The following is an 8,462-nucleotide window of genomic DNA, read 5'->3' on the forward strand; positions in this document are numbered from 1 at the left end:
TCAGGAATGGGGCTTATGCCCGAAACATGGTTGATTCTCCTGTGCCTTGGATGCTGCCTGACCTGCTATGCTTTTCCAGCACCACACTTGCGACTCTGATCTGCTGCAGTCTTTACTTTCTCCTCTTGCAGAACTGCCAAAAAGGAAGAAGGTACAGTGTGATGAGCCTGCCTTGGTTACTCAGAGATAACACCCGAGCCACATAACAGGGTCAGCAGAGCAAAGGGGCCTTGGTATTTGGTAAGGAGGTGCCCTTCATGTTGTGCAAGTGGTAGGGAGAGTGGGCACTTGACACTTGATCATTGAACAGAATAGTCACAAGTCCTCTCAGGACAACAGAGGAGTCACCGGTCCAAAGGATAGGCTGTTGCTGGCAATGGAGTCATGACTACCATTAATGAGAAGGAGTAATGCACTTGCAGGGAGGATGGAATCCTGAGCAGTATGATGGCACAGGAGAAGAGAGGGGAAAGGAGAGACAGGGACGTCAAACTCTCAACACAGGATTTACTATTGAAGATGGAAGTCCTTGAAGATGACCAAGATCCAATGTTGCTATAGACTTTAATTCTCCAGGCAAAGAGTTGTGTACTGTTGACAAAGATGTCTTACCCAGCAGGACTGGTTACCATCATTAATTGCACCACAGGTGAAACTTTCCACTCCCTCATCATCCAACTAATCTGTGATCACAAACAGACTTTCATCCCTGTGTGCTCACCTTCCTGGCTGTTAACATGAATCCTCTGCTCTGTGGCACTCCGGGCTGGTTCAGATCTTCACAAAGTATATACATGGATCCTAGGGAAAAAGGACACATTAGATATTTATGAGACCCCTAGACAAGAGGCACTGAGGAGAGATAGTAGTACAACTATTGAACTTCTAAAGATGCAATTCTAGTGCCTGTATCAAATATGTGGATTGTTCTCCAATAACCATTATGGTGGTAATCTGTTGACCCCATAACATGGTCATCCAGAATGGATTTTTAGGATGGTGAGCCCAAGGAGGAGAGTGCTTATCGGAGGATGTTAAAGACAAGGAAGTATTGGAGGCTGAGGAAGAATGCTGATCAGAGAGATGCTCCTTCTGCACAACAAGATGGCTTCCTTCTGCCACCCTCAGGGAAAGGACAATACTCCTGACCATCATGAGCTCTTCCACTGGATCTGGATTGGTATTGATGAAGAAAGGATCTGACTCTGGTGCCAGGCCTCCAGCTCTCCAATTACACCTCACATCCTCTCATGTAGTCCAAGGCTTTGGCACAATCAGCTCCATAGATTTAGGGAGCTGTTAGCCTGTGACAGCTGTTATTGGAGTCCAAACCAGTTCCATATTATATCTAGCCTATCTCAGTTCCCAAACCAAAATAGCTTTAATTAGGCAGGAAACCTGGTCCCACATCAATTAAGGGCTCACCCTGTGCTTCCATACCATCTCCCACCTGCTCTTACCCCACCTTCAACCTTCAGAAAATTAAGTTTAATTGATTTTCCACTAAAGGTGGATTTCTGCCTGTTTCCCATCTCCACGTTGAAGATTTAATCCCCATGCACCTGTACATTCTTCCCCCACAGAAAATATGACTAAGACTGACCTGATTGAAGTAACGAGTCACAGAAAATATGTGCAATTGAGTATTCCATGGTACAAGTCAGATCTCCAATGAGTCAGACTACCACCACATCCTGAATCTCAACAATGCTGTGACATGTTTAGGCTGTAGCTCCACAAACAAAAATGTTCATTTAGAAGTAGGAAAGTGAGTCGAGTGCTCAAATTCTTTTACCAACATTGGTCTTGTCATAGTTATGGCTCAACCATTATGTCAAACTGTCCAGTTCTGTCATTTGGTTGGTTCATCAAAAATAAACTATAATTATGGGCCTAGTTTACTTCATTCAGAGATTCAGGAAGAGAGGGAAGTTACAGGAAAATGTGAAACACTATAAGCTGCATTCAACCTTCTCCTTCTTCTGGCAGGCCCTCAAAATGAGAAGGAGGCTTGCCATAAAGTACAGCCTGTGACAAAAACATGGTTTTTTTTAATTCATTGAAGGGATATGGGCAGTTAAGGTCAACAACATTTCTGTGTGTGGAGACTCACATAGGCCAGACCAGGTAAAACAGCAGTTCACGTCCCGAAAGAACATTAATGAGCCAGATGCGTTTTTCCTGACAATGGGTTTTGTGTCATCATTAGATTCCTGATTTCAGATTTTTATTAAATTCAAATTCCACAATCTACCATGACAGGATTTGAAGCTGGGTCCTAAGATTAACAGCCTAGCAACAATATCACTAACACCACTGCAGCTACTACATAGTTTTGGATGACTAGGAGTTTTTCCCATTCCTTGTTGTATAATGGGGTGAGGGTCTTAAAGGGTTAATGCTGAGGAGTGCCTTAAGCACCACCCACAGCAATGACATCACTTGGACATAGGGTGGAGAAAAGCTCAGGTTCAAAGGAGTAAAATGTACCATCATAGTCTGTATATCAATGCCAATCATATGAATGTAATTTGTGCATAGTTGCCATTATGTAATAAACTACATCTTGTCTCTTCCTAGACTGCCAAGTGATTTTCCTTGGCTGCATTAGACCAAGGAGATCCGTGGGTCCCATCCAGGGAAGAGCAAATAATGGCAGATCCATCATATACCTCCTACAACATGATGAGCAGTGCTGAGGATTCATCCGCCATAGATGTATTGGAAGGATTTGCAGATTGCTAATCCTCATAGGTAGACAATGGCCTTGTGGTATTATTACTTAGACTAGTAATCCAAATGATCTGGGAGCTAGATTTTAATCCCACCGTTGCAGATTGTTCAATTTGAGTTCAGTTTTAAAATATCTGGAATTAAGAGCATGAAACTGTTTTTGTCAAAACCCATCTGGTTCACTTCTGCCCTTAAGGGAAGGAGACTGTTGCCCTTATCTGTACTGAAACTGATACCGGGCAATTAGGGTTGAGCAATAAATGCTGGCCAAGCCAGTGATGCCAGCATACCGTGGTTTGGTCATGCTACCAATTCACTTTCTGTGACCATCAAGTCTTGGAGTGGGAGCAACAGGTTCAGATGCCGTAATACTATCCTGTACGCCCTCCGAATACAATAACTGATTGTTCAAATGTCTATAGTCAAACAATTTAAGAGAAGGGAGTCGAGCAAAAAGAGGATGATAAAGAAAATATCTAAAAATATTTAATCTTATTTTAATTTTGATGAAGTTTTTGAAGCAGTGTACATTTCAGTGGCTTTTGTGCTTCACAATAACTTTTCAGTTTGTGCAGTGCAGTCTTAAAAACTCTGCCAGTAAGCACAAAATTCTATCAAACTGCCAGCAGCCTAGAACCTAAAATAGCAACATACCTCTGGAAACTTATATAAATAGCACATAGAATTCATGGGTGGCAGTGTGGTTTAGCAGGCAATTAGAAATCCTGTAATTATAATATATGATTTATAAATATATCTTTCCCCCCACTCCTGATCTTCTGAAAATTTAAAAAAATACAAGGTTTGCTCATGGGTTTTTGTGATTGTTTTTGTGTTTGTTCATATAAATAGCACTGATGTTGGAAGGGTTCAGAGGAGGTTCACAAGGTTGATTCTGGAATTGAGAGTTTGGCTTATGAGGAAAGATTGTGCAGACTGGGACTATACTCATTGGAATTTAGAAGAACGAATGGGGAGCTTATAGAAACATATATAATTAGATAATATAGAAGCAGGGAGGTTGTTTGCACTGGCAGATGAAACTAGAATTAGGGGGCACAGCCTCAAAGCAAGGGGGAGCAAACTTAGGACTGAGTTGAGGAGGAACCTCTTCACCCAAAGGGTTGTGAATCTGTGGAATTCCCTGCCCAGTGAAGCAGTTAACGCTACCTCATTGAATGCTTTTAAGGCAAAGTTAGATTTTTGAACAGTAACGGAATTAAGGATTATGGTGAGTGGGTGGGTAAATGGAGCTGAGTCCATGGAAAGATCAGCCATGATCATATTGAATGGCAGAGCAGGGTCAACAGAGCAGATGGCCTAATCCTGCTCCTATTTCTTATGGTCTTATGTTCTTAAGTATTCATTAGGAATATTAGGAATTCCTCATATTAGGAATTAACATGTCAAAAATTATGAATTTTCCATCCAGGTTCTTTCCAATCAGATACTTTGTGCAACAATCCTGTTGAGAGTCGTTCTTGTTATGAACATTGTGCTCACTTGCCTTATTTGCAAACATCACATAGACTTGCTTAGATTTCCTCTGAAGCTGATTGAAAAATAATCCCTGTGGTCCATGCTGAGAGAAGATACTTGTTTGTGAACAAGGCATAATTTTAGTCAGATAAATTAAATATTTCTGAAACTCAGAGTTCATTAGTTAATAATTAAGTAAAGATTTATTCAACATAATATTGCATTAGAATATTTAAAATGAAAACACAGCAAGTTATAAATGCTGCGCAATGGAGCTAAAACACACCAAAATATATGAAAAGGCCACCTATCATACAATATAATTTATTTTAGAATAAGACCATAAGAGACAGGAACAGAAGTAGGTAATTCAACCCCTTGCGCCTGTACTGCCATTCAATAGGATCCAACATCCACTTTCCTGCCCTTTTCCTGTAATCCTTGATTTCCCTACTGGTCAAGAATCTTATCTATTTCAGCCTTAAATATACGCAAGGACTCTGGCCCCATAGCCCTCTGTGGCCAGGAGTTCCAAAGACTCATAACCCTCTGCTAGAAGAAATGCCTCTTCATTTCAGTCTTAAATTGGGACTCTTTTATTCTAACACTGTACCCTCTGGTCCCAGACTCCTACAAGAGAAAACATCCACTCAGCATTTACCCTGACAAGCCCCTTAAGGATCCTGTATGTTTCAATGAGATCATCTCTCATTCTTCTCAACTCCAGTGAGTGTGGCGCTGGAAAATCACAGCCGGTCAGGCAGTGTCCAAGGAGCAGGAGCGTCGACTTTTCGAACATTCCTGATGAAGAGCTCAAAACATCGACTCACCTGCTCCTCAGATGCTACCTGACCAGCTGTGCTTGTCTAGCGCCACACTTTTCAACTCTGATCTCCAGCATCTGTAGTGCTCACCTTCTCCTAAACTCCAGTGAGTACAATCTCAACCTTGACCCTTTAACCAAGGGGGACGGCTGCTCTCTATTCACCCTGTCCATGCCACTCATAATCTTATAAAACTCTATCAATCTCAAGTTCTTCTGCTGCAAAGAAAATGACCCAAGCTTATCCAGCTTGTCTTCATAACTGAATTGCTCCACCCCAGGTAACATTGTGGTGAATCTACTTTGCACTCCATTGAATGCAATCAATCCTTCCCTTATAATAAAACAATGAACTGAGGATGCTGGAGATCTTTAAAGAAAAAAACAAATTGCTGGAGAAACTCAGCAGGTCTGGCAGCAGCTGTTGGAAGAAAGCAGTGTTAACACTTCAATTCTGTTCATCAGATCTGTTTTCTGTGGACAAGCACCCAAAGAGTGCATTGTGATTTCAGCAGGGTTATAAGGGTTTTGGTAGAAACAGGGTGTGTGAACAGGAAGGCAGTGTAGCAGTCTTGATCAAAGATAGTATCATAGCCCTTGAACGAGATGCTGTTCCTGAATTAGAACCTGTATGGTTGGAGGTGAGAAAGACAAAGGGAATGGTGACCTTGGTTATATTCATTATTGACATCCATATATTGAAGACTAAGGAGAATTGAGCATTGGTAGGCAGATTGTGGAAACCTGCAGGACAAGTAAGATTGCGATAGTCGGTGATTTCAGTTATCCTAGGGTAGACTGAGAAAAAAAGTAGAGTATGGGGTAGAGAAGGGGAGAAATTCTTGCAATATGTGCAGGAGAATTTTCTGAAACAAAACATTTCCAGTGCTATCAGGGAGGGGGCTATGCTGGCTTCTGGTCCTAGGATGTAAGGCAGGCCAAGTGGATGATATCAGAGAGGGTGAGTATTTGGGAAATAGCAATCATAATGTAATAAAGTTCAATATTAACTCAGGAAAGGACTAAGATCCCAGGCTTGAAAAGGGCAAACTTTAAGGGTCTAAAAGTTGAACTGGAGCAGTTGATTAGAAACACATTTTAGTAGATAAAACAATGGATGAAAAATGAGAGACATTCTAAAGAGAGGTGAACAGGGTGCAAGTTAGATATATATCCATGAGAAATAAGTATGGGGTATTGAAAGAAAGAATACCCCGAAGGACTAAGGATATTGATAAGAAAGTAAGGAAGAAAAAGGAGGCATAATGATGCATACTGGAAAATAACAGCAATGAAATCAGGAAGAGTATTTCAAATGCAGGAGAGAGGCTAAAGCTGGAATGAGGAAGTCTACGGGAAAGTATAAGGAAAGGATGGCAGACTGCGCTAAACATATTAAAAGTAAAAGATAAGTAAAGGGTAGAGTGGAGCTCATAAGGAACAAACAGGGTGAACTGCTCACTGAAGGTAAGGGTATAGAAGAGGTACTAGAGTTAGAGATTCATAGAGAGATACAGCATGGAGACAGACCCTTTGGTCCAATTTGTCCATGTGGACTAGATATCTTATAGAAATCTAGTCCCATTTGCCAGCATTTGGGCCATATCCTTCTGAACCCTTCCCATTCATATACCCATCCAGATGCCTTTTCAATGTTGTAATTGTACCAGCCGACACCACTTTCTCTGGTAGCTCAATCCACACTGTCTGCGTGAAAAAGTTGCCCCTTCGGTCCCTTTTAAATCTTTCCCCTCTCACCTTAAACTTATGACCTCTAGTTTTGGACTTCTCCATCCCAGGGAAAAGATATTGTCTATTTAACCTATCCAAGCCCCTCATGATTTTATAAACCTCTATAAGGTCACTCCTCAGTCTCCAACCTTCCAGGGAAAGTAGCCCTAAAAAGCCTATTCAGCCTCTCCCTGTAGCTGAAATCCTCCAACTGTGGCAACATCCTTGTAAATCTTTTCTGTACCCTTTCAAGTTTCACAACATCCTTCCTATAGCAGGGAGATCAGAACTGCTTGCAGTATTCCAAAAGTGGCCTAACCAATGTCCTGTACAGCTGTGACATGACCACCCAAATCCTATACGCAATGCACTGACCAATAAAGGAAACATACCAAACGTATTCTTCACTATCCTATCTACCTGCAACTTCACTTTCAAGGAACTGTGAACTTGTATTCCAAGGTCTCTTTGTTCAGAAACACTCCCAAGGTTCTTACCATTAAGTGTATACGTCCTGCCCTGACTTGACCTCTATAAGGTCACCCCTAAGCCTCCGATGCTCCAGGGAAGATAGCCCCCAGCCTATTCAACCTCCCCCTATAGCTCAAACACCTTTGTATATTTTGAGACAGATTATGGAACAGTGGAGCACATTTATCAGTGCACTCTTCCCAGTTATGTTGTGACAACAGACTTAGATACTTTGCTTCTGTCTTGACCAAGTTAGAAGATGGTGACAATGACCTAATTGAAAATGTGGATAATAAGCAACTGAGCAGTACAGTGATAGATAAAGAAGTACTGAAGAAGCTGGCAGTATTCAGGTAGAGAAGTCACCAGGCCTAGATGGGATACATCCTAGATTGCTGAGAGAGGTAAGGGAGAAAATTGCAAAGCCTTGACAGAGGCTTTCTAGGCCTCCCTGAACAAAAGATGAGTCCCAGGGGAACAGGATTGCGGATGTGGCATCTTTGTTTAGGAAAGGGGCAAGACATAGCTCAGGAAGCTACAGACCTGTCAACTTGACATCAATAGTAGGAAAACTGATGGAGGCTAATAATGTGGGATAAGATAAGTATACACTGAGATGAAAATAAGTTATTACTAGACAGTCAACATAGTGTTTTTTTTTGTCAAGGATAGATCATGTCTGACAAATTTAGTAGTTCTTTGACGAGATGACACAGATAGTAAATAAGGATAGTGCTATTTGTGTATTTGGATTTTCTGAAAGAATTTGATATGGTGCCATATGGTAGGTTGGTTAGCAAACTAGGAATGTTTGGAATTGGTGGATCCTCGATAACATGGACGAGAAGTTGGCTGAATGATAGGAAACAGAAAGCATTGATGAGCATTTCTCAGACTGGAGATGAGTTGAAAGTGGTGTTCCCCAGGGATCAGTGTTTGGACCCTTGCTTTTTTCTGATTTATATAAACAGATTTGAGATGGGCATTGAAAGCAATAATCTCTGAATTCTCAGATGATATTAAGCTAAGGAGAATAGTGAATTGTGAGGGTGATGCCGAGTGACTTCAGGAAGACATTGGTCAAATGATCAAATGACAGATGAATTTCAATGAAGAGAAACATGATGTAACATATTTGGTAAAGGTAGCATGGAGAGACAATACAGTTTCAACTGTACAACTTTGAGGGGAGTACAGGAGCAGAGGGATCTTGGGGTTCAATGCT

This window comes from Chiloscyllium plagiosum, unplaced genomic scaffold, assembly GCF_037043375.1.
Source record: "Chiloscyllium plagiosum isolate Xiang-an unplaced genomic scaffold, Cpla_swu_hap1 HiC_scaffold_3, whole genome shotgun sequence".
In the NCBI taxonomy this organism is placed as follows: domain Eukaryota; kingdom Metazoa; phylum Chordata; class Chondrichthyes; order Orectolobiformes; family Hemiscylliidae; genus Chiloscyllium; species Chiloscyllium plagiosum.